Source organism: Arachis hypogaea, chromosome 1 (assembly GCF_003086295.3).
Source record: "Arachis hypogaea cultivar Tifrunner chromosome 1, arahy.Tifrunner.gnm2.J5K5, whole genome shotgun sequence".
In the NCBI taxonomy this organism is placed as follows: domain Eukaryota; kingdom Viridiplantae; phylum Streptophyta; class Magnoliopsida; order Fabales; family Fabaceae; genus Arachis; species Arachis hypogaea.
The window spans coordinates 105,986,138-106,005,641 of record NC_092036.1 but is presented as its reverse complement, the minus strand read 5'-3'; the positions used below and the strand labels follow the sequence as shown (position 1 = coordinate 106,005,641).

The 19,504-nt window shown below is 32.8% G+C and overlaps 1 non-coding gene across 1 annotated transcript; it reads right to left on the bottom strand.

Moving 5' to 3' along the window:
- Nucleotides 1–13,332: 13,332 nt before the first annotated feature.
- On the bottom strand, nt 13,333–13,404 carry TRNAK-UUU (transfer RNA lysine (anticodon UUU)). The gene has a single exon. It is a non-coding gene; the product is annotated as a tRNA-Lys (tRNA).
- Between the last annotated feature and the right edge of the window lie 6,100 nt (nt 13,405–19,504).

Sequence of the window (19,504 nt, the reverse complement as noted above, 5' to 3'; positions counted from 1 at the left end):
GCTTTGAATGGTTCCCACAATTCCATTCATTTCATTACAAACAAACCACAATCATGCAAATTTGATTGTTTGGGTACGTCCAGATATTCAATTGTTGGAGTTGAGGAGGTTTGAACATATGTAGGATCCGCAATTCCTAACATGTTGTCAAGATAACTTGCCTGTTAAAAAATATAATGAAATTGTCAAAGTTATATGATAATCAAATATCAAGACCTAAATAAAAGTTGTTATAACAAAATAAACTTACAACATATTGATCTATTTCATCCAATTCAGATGTGTATAATGGGTTGAGGACATAAAACTTGTTATTACAAACATCTAATACATATAACCACCAATGAAGGTTATGGCAAAAAGGTAAGAAAACAAGTTTTCTTCCTCGCATCCTAATTTTATCAAAATTAGGGATATTAGATATGTCGGTTGATGTAGAACTTTTCCCACCTTTCCCATCTTTATAAAAACTCAACAATTGCAATTAGAATCAAATTGATCATAAATTAGAATAGAACAAAATCTGTCAAATAAAAAAACAAAGAGATACATAATAAAATTTCTTACAACTAGGTCTAAATTCATGCAATATATATCTTTCTTAACTCTTGTTTGTGGTAACTCATTAAGCATGCATGAATAATAGTTGACCACCTTGATACAAGCAAAGTAAACAATTAATAATCAAATAATTCAAAAATAAAATAAATATTTTATACTAAACAAAATATTGTGTTACTAACCCAATTATCTATTTCATTTTGTGGCTTTAATATTTGCGCATTAGTCTTTTTAAGGAAAACATTGCGCTGGCCACTAAATGTTGCCACAATCTCCTCTTCATCTTTTCTTCATCTTTACTTTCGTCCATCACCCACTCGTATAATTTTCAGTCATATTAGCATCCAATACTAATTCCTCAACAATTGGTATTGACACTTCTATTGACACATCTGTTGTTTGATTTAGGCATGGTATCTTTGAACACAACACTTGTTGGGTTAGAACATCAATTAAATCCAAGGTCATAGCTGTTGGTATTGGAGGTGCTGGAGGTGTTGAAGGAAATCCAACTCCAAGGTCGAAGGTAGGCATTGATGGTGAGTGTGTTTTCTTTTCATTTTCGCTGTGGATAATGCACAAAAAAGTAAGGATGTAATCAAACTAGAAACATATTTGCGATTTACATTTCATGAAGATTTAGATTGTACTATGGGAAGGATAATCAAACTCGTTAGTCATTTATAATCAAACTCAGTAAACATGTATAATCAATCACAGTAGTCAAATATAGCACTGAACTTGAGCATAATCAAACTCAGCAAACACATATAATCAAACTCAGTAATCAAATATAACACTGAACCTAAATATAATCAAACTCGATAAACATGTATAATCAAACTCAGAGTATAATCAAACTCGATAAACATGTATAATCAAACTCAGTAGTTAAATATAGCACTAAATCTGAGTATAATCAAACTTTAAAAATATGTATAATCAAACTCAGAGTATAATGAAACTTTTTTAAATATGTAAACATGTATAATCAAACTCAGAGTATAATCAAAGGAAGCAAGTATTTATTAATTTTTAACATCATGTACGAAAGTGAATGTAGTATACATGAGTGCTGAAAAGTCAAAATAGAGAATGGTAGGAATGCCAGACTAACTTACTTTTCATTGGAGCTTGTGTTTGCTCCTCATTCTTACTTCTTTTCTCTCTTTGATTTTGTAGAGTCTTCTTGCCTCAATTCCTTTTTGTCCTTATTAAGACTGTCTACCACTTTTCTCTTTTTACTTTGTTGTTTTTTCACTTTGGTTGTTTTTGCAGAATCTTCTTGCCTCAATTCTTTTTTATCCTTCTTAGGGCTTCTACCACTTTTTTATTTTCACTTTGCTCTTTTCCACTTTGGTAGCCCCTTTCACAATGCTTTTCTTTGGTTGAACTGGCCGTTTAAGCACATGTTGCTCTTCCTTTAACCTAACCAGCCCCTATAAGACATGCATAATTAGTGAAAATTCATTCAATATGGATAGAAAATAAAATTTTAAAGAGCAGACAATGTAAGTACCGATGAAATTTTTCTTTCTAATGCTATTTAGGCAGAAATGAGTTCCTTTGTCCAATGGAGAAGCCAAGGCAGTTGTGGTTCTTTCTCAAAATCAAAGGGTCCATATTTTTGCTGATGAAAGTATAAAATCTGAATTCAATTAATTAAAGTTATATTATAATCAAACATGCTTTAGATAATAGTCAAAGAAAGAATTAGTTTAAATGAAAGATACCTGAAGCACATATATGCACCCATTCAAACTTGACACCGCTCCTTTAAAGTTGTTAACTCCATCGGCAAGGCCATCAATAATACATATAATCCAATTATACTTCATTGGATTATCAACATCAATTACAAATGAGAAAATTTTATCCCAAGTCATTGTTGTATTTATTGGTAACAAAAATGTTATCAATGCATACAACAAGAAAGCTCTCCTAAATCTAGGATCCCCTCTTGGATTTTCTAACATGATTTGTCTCAAAGTATTTGGACTTTTTTCTTGAACTCTAAAAGCATGGGCTCATGCTCTTTAGTTACCTCCTTGAATGGGTCACCTATTTTAAAGAAAATAACGAGAAAAACATGATTATAATCAAACTCGGCAAATATGTATAATCAAACTCAATAAACATGTATAATCAAACTCAGCATAGCACGATATTTTTAACATCAATAGCGTTAGTATGTAAAAAAATCATCAAGCAAGTCATCAATAATGCAAGATTCAGATTCAATATATAGTTATACTCCTATACCAATCAAGTGATTTTTAATAGCAACATAATGAAGGATCTTAAAACATGTTATACAGTATGTTTGATTTTATACAGTCAATCCTAATTAATAAAATCAAAAGATCTTAAAGAAATTTTAATTATTACCGTATGCACGCAATGCCAAGACAGCTGCAACTGAATCCCAAGTAACATCAACTTTTCCTATTGGAGTGAGAAGATGAAATTTGGAGGGATTATAGCATTTGCAAGGGCCAAAATCAAATCATGGTTTAAATTCCCCTTGAAAATACCCAAGAGGGATCCAAAACCCATTGCTCGGACCTCATTGCGTTGCGCATCATTCAAATAACCAGAAGAAAGTGTCACTAACAAGTTTAGTGCGCATCTCGTGTCAACATAGCACTACATTAATAAAAATACTAATCATATTTAAATCAAATCATAGAGATAAAGTAGTAGCATGCTCATTTTCAATTCAAATTACCAACTTGCAATTAGTTAAAATAATAAACATTTCAGTAAGATAAATGTAACATCTATATGAATAACATTGTTATCAAACTATGTAGTTGCTATATAGAATGAGAATAGTAGAATATTGAATCTCCCCTTTTCCCTTCTTATTAATTACCATTACTGCATTGACAGGGGAAAAAAAGATCAGATCAGAGTTCCTATTAGTGACACATTTTCTTATTAATTACCATTACTAACACATAATTTTTAGACCATGTTGACTATATATAACAATAAGGAATGTTGTTTCTTGAATTGTGACAACCTAATTGATGATGAACTGGTTTTCAAATAAAAGGACCTACAAATTCTTCGTGCTTCTTTATTAATTGATTAATTAATTAATTTTATAAACTTTAATAATTAATTATTAATAAGCACTTAGCTTGAGACCTAGTGTTAATAATCAACCAAACCTATGTAAGACTAGTGTTGGAGGTTACTATGAATAATATTTTTACTTATTTAGTGCAATGCACTTAGATATAGATCATGGACACACTGATAGCAACTTCATTGGAAACCCAGAATTATAGGTCAAACTTTGAAAGTTGCATGTTAATCACCGGAAAAGACCAATAATTGGATCAAATGCAACTCACACTTCTCTTTAATGCACACATAGTAGCCATGTATCATGCTTTGGAATCGTCACTTACAGTATGTGTTAGCTAAAGTGGCAAAATAAAAGATTTGAACTCAACACTGCATTCAGTGGGTATTATTTCTGAAATTCAGAGATAATAATCAAACACTAAAATACAGCATGTGTTAGCTAAAGTGGCATTTGTTTTGTTGTGTAAACTAATATTTAGTAATGCACGCTGCATAATAAAATCAGAGCATGCAAAGACCTTATCAGATGGAAAAAAATCTAGCATAAAAGATAAAAAAATAAAGACAACATACTTTTCTCCACTCCATCTCCTTCGAAGTTTCTTCGGATACATTTTTTCTTTTATTTTCTTTGGTGTCCCTGTTTTCTGGTTCTCTTTCTACTCGTTTTGGTGCAGTCTTCTTTTGCATATTTCAAAACTAGCAAATTAAATAACCAAAATTCAATCAAATTCAAAAAGTAAAAAAAAAAGTTAAAACTCAATAATCAAATATCAAGTATGTTATAATCAAACATGTTGTAATATCGTGTTTTAAAAGCTGAGCATAATCAAATAAACTCCAAATCATATCACAAAAATCTAGTTATAATCAAACATGCTGTAGATATCACATTTGTTTAAGTCTAAAAAAATGGAGACTTAAAAATTAAGGCATGAATATCCATGCCGAGTTTAAGCCTAGTTGGACCTGCGTCTTGGCAAGGTCGAAGGGCATTGCCAATGGCATAGTGATTTGGCATGAGGCCAGCAGAAATAATCTCTTTGAATAAAATATAAGCGTCATCAGGCATGCTATTTTGTGCATATCCTAAAATCAAACAAAACCAGGAAACAGTGTTCGTTTGGGGCATTTCAGCAAACAGCTCCCGCAAACCAAAAAATTGCCAATTCTGACATAAATGTTGACAAGAGTATTGGACTGGAAAACATCCAACTATGCTATAATATAATTTTTAAAAACTAAGCATAATCAAACTCATTCAGTATAATAATCAAACATACTCCAACTCATATAAAAAAATCCAGTTATAATCAATTAACAGTCTACTAATAATCAATTGTTAAAATTAGCATAATCAGATTTCAATTCAAAATCCTAACTTAAAATATTTTTAGTACAAACTATGCACAACATAAATTCATTTATAGAAACTCAAAATGAAGAAGAAAATGCAGTGGAAGAAGCTGATAGAAGCTGAAAACGAACAAGAAAAATGCCATCGAAGAAGCTGATAGAATAAAACAAGGAAAATGCAAAATCAAAGAAAGAATAGAAATTTACCTTGCAGAATCAAATAAGGAAAATGCAATCGATGAAATTCGTGCATGAGACAGAGAGCACCACGCCCGAGACAGAGGAAGGAGAATCGCAACAACGCTTGAAAGAGAGCGAAGGAGAATCGTGCCACCGGAGAGAAAAAGAAGGAGAATCGTGCCGCCGGAGAGAGAGGGAAGGAGAATCACCGCTGAGAATGAGGATGAGGAAGGAGTCGCGTCAGAGAGTGAGAATGAGAGTGAGAGTATGAGAAGGAGAAAGAAGAACGTTGTTTCCGTGCGTGAGAGTAAGGTTTTTATTTTTAATTTTTGAATTTTCTATTTTGTATTGTATACGTATATAAATACGGTGGCTGAAAATAGTGGCTGAAAGTAGTGTGCATGTTTAGCACAACCGAAACTGTTTTTCAATAGCAGAGGCAGTAGCACAAATGATAATGGTATTGAAGCTGGCAGCATCTAATTCGTATTCTTGTTGAGCTTTATTTGCAAGACAGTTGTCATATTGTGTTACAAATTGTTGCAAGTTTCTCTTTGAAGTTAGGTAGCCCTTCATAAATGTATGCATGCTTTCACTCCTTTAAGTGCTACGCATACCTGCCCAAAAACTGTTGCTAAGAAAAATAGGGACCCACCTGTCATGTTCTTCGTACAAACCTGAAACCATAAAATGGCATAATCAAACTTGTAAGGCATATTGATTAATAAATGATAAATAATCAAACAGTATATATAAGATAATCAAACTGATAAAATACCTACTAACCAATTATTATCATACAAATTGAATTTGTTGATAAAATCAGTCCAAGAGCTCTCAAATGCTTTCTTAGACCTAGAATCCCACACAATATGTGTCATATCAGCACTAATCTCGTTAAATTGCTTGCATGCTCCTATCTTTTTTGAAATTTTCTTCATGATATGCCAAATACGTCATCAATGTTGTGTCATTGGCAACGATTTTTCAATGGCATTCCGCATAGCTTTGCATTGATCCTCAATATGCCAATAGGCAGCTTGCAACCCATATATTGTATCCAACAATCAAATAACCAAACAAAGAAACTCTCTTCTTCGCATGAAAGAAGAGCGCAACCAAGTAAAAATGATTGACCATGGTAGTTCACCCCAACAAATGAGGCGAAAGGCATATCATACCTATAATAAAAACAAGAGAACATAATCAAACTAACTAAATCAAACAATCAAACTTAGTATATCATGCAGAGCAGCAGCAGCAGCAAATTCATTCTATTCTACCTATCCCTATACATCAAACATATGCAGAAACAAGAGTACATAATCAAACTTAGTATATCATGCACAGCAGTAGCAAATTCATTCTATTCTACCTATCCCTATCCATCAAACGCATGCAAAAATCAAAGTACATATAATTAACTTGAAATATATAATTGTGGTGTCGTACCTATTTGTTAGGTACATCGTATCAAAGCTCACAACGTCCCCAGAGTGCTTATAAGCAGCACGACATCTAGCATCAGCCCAAAAAGCATGCTCTATGTGATGTTGCTCGTCCAATTTAACTTCGTAAAAGAAGTTGCAGTTTTGTTGTTGTATCCTATGAAAATACTGCATTAATGATTGCACATCCCCCTCCTCTTGTATGACTCTGAAACTATTTGCTACATAATTTCGAAGATCTTTTTCAGTAAAAGTTAATTTATCATAACCACCAGCAGCCGTTGCTAAACTCTGATATGTGTTTCTCATTGTAACACCAGCTTCATCATTGATCTCAGCTATCCGTTTGGCATCCAAGCTTAATTTCCTATTCTTTCTCAGGGTCTTTGCCATGCTAGGACTAATAACATGGTTGTGTTGGATATTCACAAAGATTAACACATATTCCATCTTCTTATCCCTTTTCACAATAATCCTAACTTTACAAATTTTTTGAAAGTTGGATTTGTCTTTTTTAGTGGATCAATTTTTGATCTTCGATAACCAGCTCTAGAACATACCAATATTTGGTATGTAATCTGTCTATTTTGATCCGACTTAATAATTCTTATATTCCATGAGAAACTAACCCTTTTTGCATAATTAGTATAAAAAATTTCATAATCTTTCACAGAAAAGAATGCCATTCCTATGCTTAGAACAACCTAAAACATAGAAAATAAAAAACTTAAAATCAAATAAGGTATAATAACGCTCTCAATTTTCTATAAATGAACAAGACAAATTAGTAGTCAAACACTGAACTTGAGTATAATCAAACTCAGTAGTCAAATATAGCACTGATTCTGAATATAATCAAATTCGGTAAACATCATAATCAAACTCAATAGTCAAATATAGCACTAAATCCCGACACATTTATAAAATCAGCATCATCATCTAATCTAAGCAAATGCAAAAATTTCAAACATGCAAACTACCAATTTGACTCTAATCCAGGAGCTAAACATTTCTCATTACACAAATTTATAACAAATTTTTCAGGATATAATCACACAATGTACATGATGTAAAAGGATCTAAATGACATAATGAAACCACATATCAAAAGCATAAGCCTAAGATAACAAGAACCAAAAACTCTAAGATGTAATAAAAAAATTAAAATTAAATCAAGAATAAAAAATTAAGATATGAAATAAATTAAACACAAACTTCATCATTCGAGCTTGTGAATTCCATTAAATCAAAACTTATAATCAAATCCCTAAGATAACAAGAACAAAAAACAGCGCGAAGCAAAATAGAGAAAACCGTGGAGAAGAGAAGAAACTGAGAAGTGAAGTTGGCGTAATCAAAGAGAAGTAAGGAGTGAGGTTGGCGCAATCGAAGAGAAGAGAATTGAGAGAATTGAAGTGCATGTAATGAAATCCTTTCTGCGAAAAGAAAAAAAAAACACAAGTGACAAAAAGAAAAAAAAACCGCAAGAAGTGAGAAAAAAAAACACAAGAAGTGACAAAAAGAAAAAAAAAACCGCAAGAAGTGAGAAAAAAAAAACACAAGTAGCTGAAAGGAGTGAGGTTGACGTAATCGAAGAGAATTGAAGTGCATCAATGAAACCCTTTATGCGAAAAGAAAAAAAAAACGCAAAAAGTGAAAAAAAAACGCAAAAAGTGAGAGAAAAAAAAAAAACACAAAGTAGCTAAAAAGTAGTGTGCAAATAACATTTACCTTTGCAAGTTCTTCATTAACCTCAATTGACCAAATGCAGGTTAAAACTTACCATACTTCACTTTATCTTAGTCCAAAAACCGGGAAAGCTATGCTGTAATTATTCAATTTTTTCTTTTATACTAAAACCCCGTCTCTTTCTTCGTGCTCTTCTCGATGTAAGACTAACCAAACTAAACCTTTTAAACTATAAGTGTAGTGCCAAGAGCTTTTTTCCGCATACAATGCATTTGTCGTCCAAAATTGCTGTGCCTCTGACAAAAACATTGATAAACAACTGAAAAACATGGCTAAATGCCTAAATCCTTCATCAAGGTTTACTTAGTTAATTCATACTGCAAGTACCCAGCTAGACAAAACAGTGCAACAGGAAAATAAAATTCAGAATTCGTGTTATATGGGATAATTGTCACGCCCATAATGTAACATCCCAAATTTAAGAACTATTTTAAATATTTCGTAAGTTTTATTAATATAATAACATATGGTTTTCAGTTAGTTTATTATCATATAAATAACCACAATAAGACAATTAACACGGTTCTAAAAACATGGGAGTTATTGCTTTATGTAATCAATCTTCGGTTCCTCATGGATGTTATCTTCGTGTTTGTTATCATAGGAGCACATGTTGAAAGATAATTTGCAAGTAAACCATTTTGACTTATTACAGCCAATTTTTTAAGTTAAATTTAGACAGTAATAATGATCCTTTTTGCAAGTAAGTTACATCTCATCAATCTGTCAAAAAAAAAAAAGTTACATCTCATCAACATTAATTTTTCAGTTTTCACATCATTCACACCTGCAAAATGGCCTTTTAAATACATGCCAAAAGTATATTGAAGCGAATATCATACATGCAATTTATAAACTCATCCTACAGAAAATGTTAAGGATAAGTGGCAGGGAAAATTATAGAAAAGTCAAAAGTCATTGAACAATGACTTCTTAATACTAAAGTCATAAGTTATTTATATTAACAACTTAGGAATTAACATAGGATGAAGACCATGTAAAACGATAAAAAAAAAAAAAAGGAATGCAAAATAGCAACTCTAAAGCAGAACTATACTATGACTTCTAAGGCAGGATAATAGTTTGCGTTTGTAATTGTAAGAGCATGTATTGTTCAAGCAGGATCCCTTGTTAACCTGCATGAAATTCTTTTAGTTAGATTAGATTTAGACAGTAAAGTGATCCTGTTGCAAGTTATTTCTCATTAACATCAAATTTTCACAGCATTTTCACCCACAAAACAGCCTCTTAATACATGCTAAAAGTAGAGTGAAGTTAATATCGTATAGAATACATGTAATTTACAAACAGATCCTACAGAAATTGTTGAAGATGAATGTGTAGATTACAGAAATATTCATAACATAATACTCCTTTGAATGAGACATGTACACACCACATATGACATATAGACAGTAGACTCGTAGAGTATTGGTTCTTTCCTATCCCCTACGATTTCCCAATGTGAAACATGGCACAAAGTTGTTCTTCTGTGATTTACATACCACAAACAAGATATGCAAGAAATTTTAAAAATTTCAAATTAGAGAGACCAAAATGAATGCCCCCTCAAGAGCAATCCTCTCCCAGTGACAGGTACAAGAATCAAGTTGGTAGGAAAAGGATGGAGAAAACTCTTTCTTCAAATAATGTTGGAATCAATCAAAATGTTCTCTGCTCCTTAGATACAAAAGTCTCCTGGTCTGAGCTGGAGGAGCCAATCCCGGAATATCCGTAACATCTTTGTTGTTGGGATTCAAAATCTGCAGAGCCCAGCAAAAATAGAAGTTTAGAGCAGCACTATAAATGCTTCTTTAAAATAAATTGTTGGAGCATCTTGGTTTAGCAATTTTTAACACATGAATATAGTACCTTCACCACAATAATGGCGATTACACCGCAGATGATAAGGAATAGGAAAAGCATAATGCCCTTGTCTGTAGCTACCTGATAATGGGGAAAGATAGTTTAGTTACATGACACTATTGAAGCAAAGAAGATAATGCATGTAAGAAACAAAAAACATTGTGACCTTTCTACCAATCTCCTTAACAAGTTGGGATGTCTTCATTCAGAACTGAATAGAGTCAAGCTCATTGACAATGCAACCCATTTGCTCAGTCTGCGGTATTTAGAAACAAAAAGGTTAAAAATGTGATAGTTTAGATTCCATTCTTAAAACATGCTAGAAGTAAATCAGACTTCAATGGTTTGGCATACAACCTTCATGTTTTGAAGGGTTAAGAACAAAGCTGCCGGGGAAATGGAGTCAAAAGTCTGAATTAATTCACCTGCTTAGATCTTTCAATAGCCTGATCAGTTTTGTCCATTTGTATGGCATTGTAGTTCAACTACAACTTCCACTGAACATTTTACCTGAAGCCAATTCAACATTTTCTTCAGCTGTAGGTTCACCCGCTCCCATATCAAAAAGCTCAATTTTCTTATTGTGTACCTGTTAAACATAAAAGTGACAGTACAAATCCTCCTTTCATAGCTCCGAGGATTAAGGCCCAGTTTGGGTAAACAACTTAATTAAGCTCCTTTTGAAAAAATAGCTTAAATAATAAATGACTATATTAAAAGTAACTTATAAATAAGTTATTTTGTGTTTGAGTTTTTAGTTCTAAAAGTGGTTATTTTATAGAAGAGTTATGCTACGTGTACACCAAAATCAGCTACCAATATAAATACATGCTGAAATATAAATACACAATGAAAATAGATTAAACCGCACATGTATTTATACACAAATATATTAGTAACTGATTTTAGTGTACAAATAGCATTTTTGTTTATAGAAATATGATAAGTAGTAGTATTACGAGAGAAGTCATTTTTGTTAACTTCTCTATAAGCTCCTAAATAATTTTTTAGAAAGCTGCAATCTAATTTTAAAAATTGCACCAAACATTAATACTATTACTTTTTATAAGTTAATAGCCCAAAAAAATTACTTTTGAAGCTTTTCAAACTGATCCTAAACCTTTTATTTAGGAGGAAAAAATTGTAAAAGTAACTAAAACTTTTGCTTTATTGGGTCTACACTTTTACTAACATCAACACCAAACATATACCACCGTATTGAGAGATCAGTGTGCCCACGGGGGAAATTGATATTAGCCATCTGATTTGATCGAATCAATAACCTTTAGAGGGCCCAATTGTATGTTAACAGAAATTTTTATTCAGACTAGATAAATAGAAATATCAATTTTTACTTACGTTTTTTCTCAATGCCACGTATGAGTTTAGCTCCTTGATCTGCAAGGAAAAATACATGATAGAATATGAATTGGCTGCTTGAATGCATGAAGATACAATGCACAAAATCAAAAGCTTTTGAGGAACAAATGTAGATCACTTATTTGATGTCATGACAATGCTGAGAAAGTAAATGCTATGCTATCTAATTATTCACTCAATGATTGAAAACCAGAACATAACGTTTCACATTTTAACAATGATGAAAAAGCACTCAAAAGGAAATTTTCAAATATGTCAAAATAGCATAAATTTTCACTTTTTGGCAGTGTCATATAGGAAAGAAAAATTACTTCAATCAGATATATCAATCATTTACACCTTGTGAAATATGGCATGGATGTAAAATCTGATAGAGAACTCATGTCTCCTATATTTGATATTAGTGGTAGCAAACTAAATTCCACCATGCCAATCTATGAGGGAAATCAAATCATGAAAGTGGATATTTTGTATAAAATTTGTATTTGTGGGATCTCACTGAGTGAGTCACTGCAACTACATAAATGTACATTGCTTACCTTTTGCATTCCCTCAATTGACTACTTTGTCTATGGGAATCTTTCATTTTATCCAGCCTCTGGAGGCCATTTCTGGATGAAAGTAAATTCGTTAAAAATAAATAAATAAACACATTACAGAATGCTAAAAGGATGGGATCTATTTAGAAAAAAGTAGTTATGCCTTATTTCTTTTCCATCTCCTGGTATTTACTAATATACATTATTATGAGACAAAAGTAGAAAAGAAGTACAACTGTACAAGTAAACCATATATCACCCATAAAATACAAATAAAGGAATGATAACATGATACCCTTCAACTGGTTTCAGCCCATCATTGAGTGAAAAAGTAGCCAAAGTCATAGACAGTACTACTATCCACGTTTTCAAGTGAATAAAATTAAAAAAATAAAATGATTTTGCTAGGAACTAATCTTTTTACAGCCAAAAAAGTACAAAGTAATGGGATGAGCAAAAATTAAGGGAGGAAAAGAGAACTCTTGGCTGGAAAAAGTTGGTTCCAATCTTTTTCCAAAATCAAAATGATTGATTACCTCTAAACAATTTATGCTCACTATCTCTAATATTCCAAAGGAAACTTCTGAATAATGTACGAATAAGGCCTCCCATATGTTGTTTCAACAATGCACATCATGACACCATGCAATTATTTGTAACTGCCGAAAATGAAAATAAGACATCAATATACTACCAGAGATATTCCTAAGTTCAAACTTCAAGATGATGAATAGACAGAAGACTACTGAGATTAATGTGGAAACAGTGCACTTTGAACTAAAAAGGAAGGATGCTTCAGTTAAGAAAAGTGCAAACTTCACATTCGAATATTTCCGACCCAGGAAGCAGAAAAGTAGGACATTGTGTGATTACAGCTTAAAAATAACAGCCAATTGTCAGTGTGAGCCGGATACACTTTAGTACTTTACACTTCGCTACCACCGTGATCTCTCCAGCATCTTATAATTGAAATATGAAAAGATTAATTATTTAAAAATTATTAGTTTATATTTTTATAATGTTTAATTTAATTTGATGTATTTTGATTGTGTTTATTTATTTACTAAATTAGATTTTATATTATAAGTTCAGAATTTTTTTTTTTAATCTAATATCTAATAAGAAGACATAAATTTAGTATTATTATTAAATACTAGCGCCGTCTGTGGGGATCGAACCCACGACCACGTGGTTAAAAGCCACGTGCTCTACCGCTGAGCTAAGACGGCATGCATTCTTAGGTCTATATAATTATTAATATAATTAAATCATGTAAATTAATTTGACGAAGAAACACAACTATTAAAATATGTTTTTATTTTAATGTGTTTTTTTTAGTATTTAGTTAAAAAAATATAAAAATAAGAGATAAAAACAGAAAATAAAATTTTATAATTTTTATTTTTTTTATAAAATTTTAAAAACAAAAATAATAAAAAAAATACAAACGAAATATACCCTAATATTTTAATTTCCTACTAACGAACTTCTTTGAATGGTGATAATTGGACAAAAAATGACATAATTTCATTTATTTGAGGAAAATATTTGTTTATCCATGAAAACTTTACTAAAACTCATTTATTTTATTTCTTTTTATGCTAATATTTATTCTATTTTCTTAAAATATGTCTTTTTCAAAAAAATTGGATAATTGTTTTAAAAATAAAGGAATATATAATAATACATCAAAGTTTGTCGCTAATCGAGGGAGCTTTGAATAGTTAGTTGAAAATAATACATATTTACAGGATTATCTGAAACGTTGATTTGGACTTAAATGTGAGGTTCAAGTCTCTTTGCGCGGCAGCGTCCGACTTGTGTTAAGATGCCGCTTGTTCGAGTTTATCGTGAGGAGGTAGGGGTGGTACCTGCAAGAGACTCCGATATTTAAGTTAGTAAGGGTTTTAAGCAGGTTTTTAGTAGATTAGAACGTGAATATACCTGAGGAGTGTCAGTATATTTATAATAGAGTCAATAACCACCTTTGTTGGAGTAGTTCCATCTTTCCTGATGGATAACTGTTTATTGGGAGTTTGTTAGGACTTATCTTATTAGAGAAGATAAAGATTCCAGTCGAGATTCTCGAAGGTAGCTACCTGCTTGGTTAGGATAGCCTAGCTCCCTTTTATTGGTGTCTGACCTCTTTAAAGAGGTCGGGTACATCGAGAAGGCCACCTTTTTTGATGGGCCTGCCTTTTATTTATTGGGTCAGGTTATGAACAATACCCCTGCTTGAGTTCGGATCCTTTTATGGGCCGAGTTCAAGCATCTCGTGGCTTCTGTTGTTGACGTCGGTCCTATCACCATTGATAGGTCGGGTTACCCGACGTGTTTAAAATTTTTGAACGTTGCTTCTTTAAAGATGGGCAAACGTTGTGCGGCAGTTTTTCCTTGTAATTCGCGTATATTTAAAGAGGAATAAAGGAGCCGTTTGCCCTTTGTCTCTTATAAAAATACTTTTCAGCTCTTCTTCTCCCTTTTCTTGTTTCTAAGATTTCTTCATCTTGGACTTTGAAGAGTTTCGCTTCACCGGTGTGAAGAGGAACGTTCGTATTTTTGTTGTTTAGACGTGTCCCTCCTTTCTTCTATGGTCTTCATCGAGGTTGGTTTCGTTTCATCTTCTTCTTCTTGAACTCTTATTTCTGTTTGCCTGGGATTGCTTTGTCGTTTTTATTTTGCCTCCACTGTTATTATATTTTTTGTTGAAAAAGTCTGTTTTGACTTTCTTGCGAGTTTGATGTGGAACGCTTGAAACGTTTAAAAATGAAAGACTCTAAAAGACTCCTTTTTTTTTTGCACTACTATAGCTGTTACCCTTTTGTTTATGTATTGTGTTACCCCTAATGGTGTCGCCTTTGATGTGACAATGTTGCATAGGAGGGAGGCCTTTTCTTCTCTGTAAAAAATTTTGAAAAAAAATGGCTTCCCTTCGGCTTTGTTGATTTTACCCGACCTCTTTTGAACGAGGTCCGACTTCTTTTAGTAACGATTTTTATTATTTTGCATCTGTAGGTGTAGCCTTTATCTCACGCACTATACTTACGAGTACGTCAACCAAAGTCCCTCCTAACCTTTGAGTTTAGGTAGACACTAATGTCCTTTTTGTGTTCCTGTGACTGATATGGAGTATTGTGAGGAGTTCCGTAGGCACCATAGTATATGTGAGAATAGGGAAGAAGAGAGGAACTATGTATTAGAGGCGCCCGACCCGAAAGAGATACTATATTTTCCTCCCCTAGAGGATTCTGAGCAACCTTTCTTCTATGCTTATGATTGCTTCTTCACTAGGTTAGGTATCCGATTTCCTTTTACTACTTTTGAAATTGATGTGCTACAATCTTGCACCTTGCCCCTACTCAATTTCACCATAATTCTTGGGCCTTCTTGAAAATATACCAACTCTTATGTCGGGAGCTAGACGTCCAGCTTTCGTTGAATGTCTTTGTTTTACCTTTTTGTTGCAACAAAACCCTCCAGTTCCACAAGAAAGTCGGGGTGGATATCCTTTCGAGCTGTACAAGGTCGAAAAGTTTTCTCTATTTTTGATGAATCCTTTCACAATTTCAAAAATCACTTTTTTAATGTCCGGGGTGTTGAGGGAGTCCGACAATTCTTTTTGCCTGAAAACCAAGAACCTCATTTTCCCTTGTATTGGCAAGACACCCTTATAACCATTAGGCGTAACGTAGCAGAGTTAGACAATCTAGAGAAAGGTGTGGTAGACTTCCTTTTAGATACCTGGACTCGAGCTCCTTACCTGGATACAAAAAGATTTTTGAGAGATCCCAACCTTTTGAAGTCTGAGCTCGGTAGCTCCCTCTTTCCTTACTTATTGATTTCTGTAATTTATCATTTCTGTTTTTGAAATGCATTTTATTTTATTTTGCAGAAAGCATGGCTCCAAAATCGGCTATGAGAGTTCTTTGGAACACAAAGAAAACTGTTATAGCTCGGAATCTTCAGCAACAGAAAGAAGTCGAAGCATCCTCTGCCCGATCTTTCCCGAGGAAGTTGGGCTCGGATCCTTCTGACCCGAAGGTCATCATTTCTACTCCCCTCTCCAAACTTATACCTCCTGAATCTTCCCCTCAGTCTCCTTCTTCCACTAAACCTCCTTCCAAGAAACAGAAAGTAGATGAGGAGAAAAGCATTTAAACAAGAAATTTTGATGCCTTGGCTTGGGGGGAAAAAGAACGTTCTTCCTTATCACCACTTGAGCACGGACGACGTGGCACTTCAAAACCACCGCCAGATATTGGCATGCGGAGGGCTCTGTACAGTCGAAGTGTGTACTACTCTCGTTAGGGAGTTGAGGAGCTCTCCCATACAAGCCACAACCAATGCTCTGGTGGCCACCTGGGCTGACGTGAAGAGGTTAAATAAAATGAAAAAGGAGTTGGAGTAGGAGAGGAAGACCTTGAGGACCGACCTGGAGCAAGCTCGGGAGAGAGCGAACAAGTCAGAGGCTACTGCTGCCTTAGCCGAGGAGAAGGCAAAGAGGTTTGAAGAAAGCTATACACGTGTCTTCTTTGGCACTTGAAGAGGAGTTGGAGAAAATGAAAGAAAAGTTCGCCGACATTGAGGTGTCAACGGCATTGGGGATGGATGAAATTTTCGAGGACCTAGAGGCTCAGGTTAAGGTCTTGGCTCCCGACCTTGATCTTTCTCTCTTTAGCACGGACAATATAGTGGTGGATGGCAAAATAGTCCCTACACCTGAGGAAGATGAGGAGGAGCCTCGCCTTAACCTGAAGACCTCGGGTCCTCAGGTCGGTTAGACCCCAACATCGGAAGCCCATTCTAAAGCTGCTGTTATGAAGACCTCTTCTTCGGCTCCCATTGTTATTTTAGTTGTGCTAGTCTCTATGCATTCTCCGGTTCCTTTGGATAAGAAAGAAGACGTGGTTACGGGCGAGAATCTTGATCCACTTTTTGGCGAGAAGTCCTTGGCCCTTTTATTTCTGTTTGAGATTTCGGTAACAGCCCGACCTGTGAGTTTTATGGTACTTAAATTTTTGTAAAACTTGTAGTTTTTTCTGAACATTTTTACCTTTTACTTTGTTGTTTTCACAACTTTTTATGAAGTAATGTCCAAAAATTGTTCTTTTTATATCATAGAGTACCTTATGTTTTTTGAAATAATATTTTCGTAGTTGGATACAGTTTGCGTTGACTTTGGAGCCTTAGCAAAGTTTATTAATTTAAGAGTTTCCTTTCATAGTTTTGACTTTGAACAATCGACCTTTGCTAAGTTACTTTTACAGTTCATTTTGTACGAGTTGTTTATATAACTTCTTACATTAACTTGTACCTCGTCGCTTCATCTTTTCAACCATTTTAGGTCGGACAATGATTTTCGCAGCTTATCAAGCTTAAATTAATGTGTTCATGATAGAAAACCTTTAAATAAAGAAATGAAATAGGACTTTTTATTAATATTTAAGAAATTCCTTTACAAAAGCATACTAGGAGTTTGAACATCCCTAACTCTCGCGTTAGTGCCTCGTTAAAAAATCCTTGAAGTCGGGAAAAAGAGTGCACCAATTAGACGAGGTTTACTACCTAACTGTAGTATTTCCTCAAGTTACAAGGGTTCTAGGACCTTGGGAGCTCCTGCCCTTAGAGATCGAACACTTTGTAATAACCCTTACCTAAGACCTCTACTATCTTTTAAGGTCCCTTCCAATTGGCCACCAACTTTCCTTCTCCTGACTTCTGTATTTCGATGTCATTTCGATTCAGGATGAGGTCGTTGGTGGTGAAGTTCATTTTGATCATCTTTTAGTTGTACCTTAGAACCATCTTTTACTTCAAAGCTTCCTCCTTAATTCGAACACTTTTTCGAACTTCATTCAGGAGATCGAACTCTTCCTTTTAATATAAAATTTATTCATACATCTTAATTTAATTACTTTAAAATATAATTTTACGTAAAATAAATTTTAATATTAATTTTAATTTTTTTGAAAATTATACATATATAAATTTTTTATTTTTTAAATCACATGATAATATTTATTTTTAAATATATTTTATTTTATCTATAATAAGACACGTATGATATTTATTTCATTTCAAAACTGCTTTTACTTTGATAAAATGATAAGCATTAAGAACAATGTGAATTTTTTTTTTAAAAAAATATGATCTCTGTATATGTTAAAATTTCATTGCCGCCAATAACACAAGATTGGTCAGAGTTGTAAATGGCCTGGTATTGTGTAGATTATCTATAAAAACTAAATTTCTAGCTACACTGAAGAATTAATTAATTATTATTTTATTAGAACTATATTTCATATGCTTTACTAATTAATAATGTGAATGCTCAATTTTTTTAAAATAAAAGAAATATTTGAAGATTAAATTTTAATCCAAAAATTTGCATATACCTTCTAAGTAACTATTCAAATGTCCCTACAAAAAATTCAAATGCAGAAGTCGTTTAATAAAATATAATTTCTCTACTTTGCCACTTATTTAAAAAAGTATGTTTCTTGTGAGGTTTTGAAAAATAGATTATTCATTGAACCAAGTAAAACTAGAGATTCAAGTGAAGTTTAGGATTCAATTTACATATCCCTTTCCCTATCTCTCTAATTTCCCCTTCCCTATAACAAATAAGCATAAGAATCACATACTCCTCTATTTAATAAAAAGATTGTTACATGCAACTTATAGTATATTTATTTTATTATGCACTATATATATATAATTAGTTTATAACTTAGTGTTTTTAATTTTTTTAACATAACTTTTAATATTGTAAATTAAAATTATTAGTTGTAAATATTTTTAAAGCCTGAATTAAACGTATGATCTAAGAGTATATAATATTTCCCCTATTATTATTTAGTTCGTTTTCAAACAAACATTTTAATTAAAAATATCTATATACAATATATTGTACAAATACAAATCTTAAAAAAAAATTTATCTTGCATGCACATGAGCTTTAATACTATATAAGATATTGAGTGACACAAATATATATTTTTTAAAATATATACATAATTTATTTTAAAATAATATTTTTTTTCATTATTTTAGTATCACTAGCTCTACTTTGTATCTTAAAACACCTCCGAATGAACCTAACATATATTGTGTTCATGTGCATGTGAACCACCACTAAATTAGCTTTCAAACCTAAAGGCCAGGGCAAAATCCTTACTCCAATTTATTTAAATCAATAAATATGGACCACAGGAAGATAACTGTAGAGGACCACTGCCAACAATTCAACAGTTAAGTGAACACCGAAAACCAAACAGAAGGATGGGGAATCTGATATATATCATTAATGGGGAAGGAGAAAGCCACATT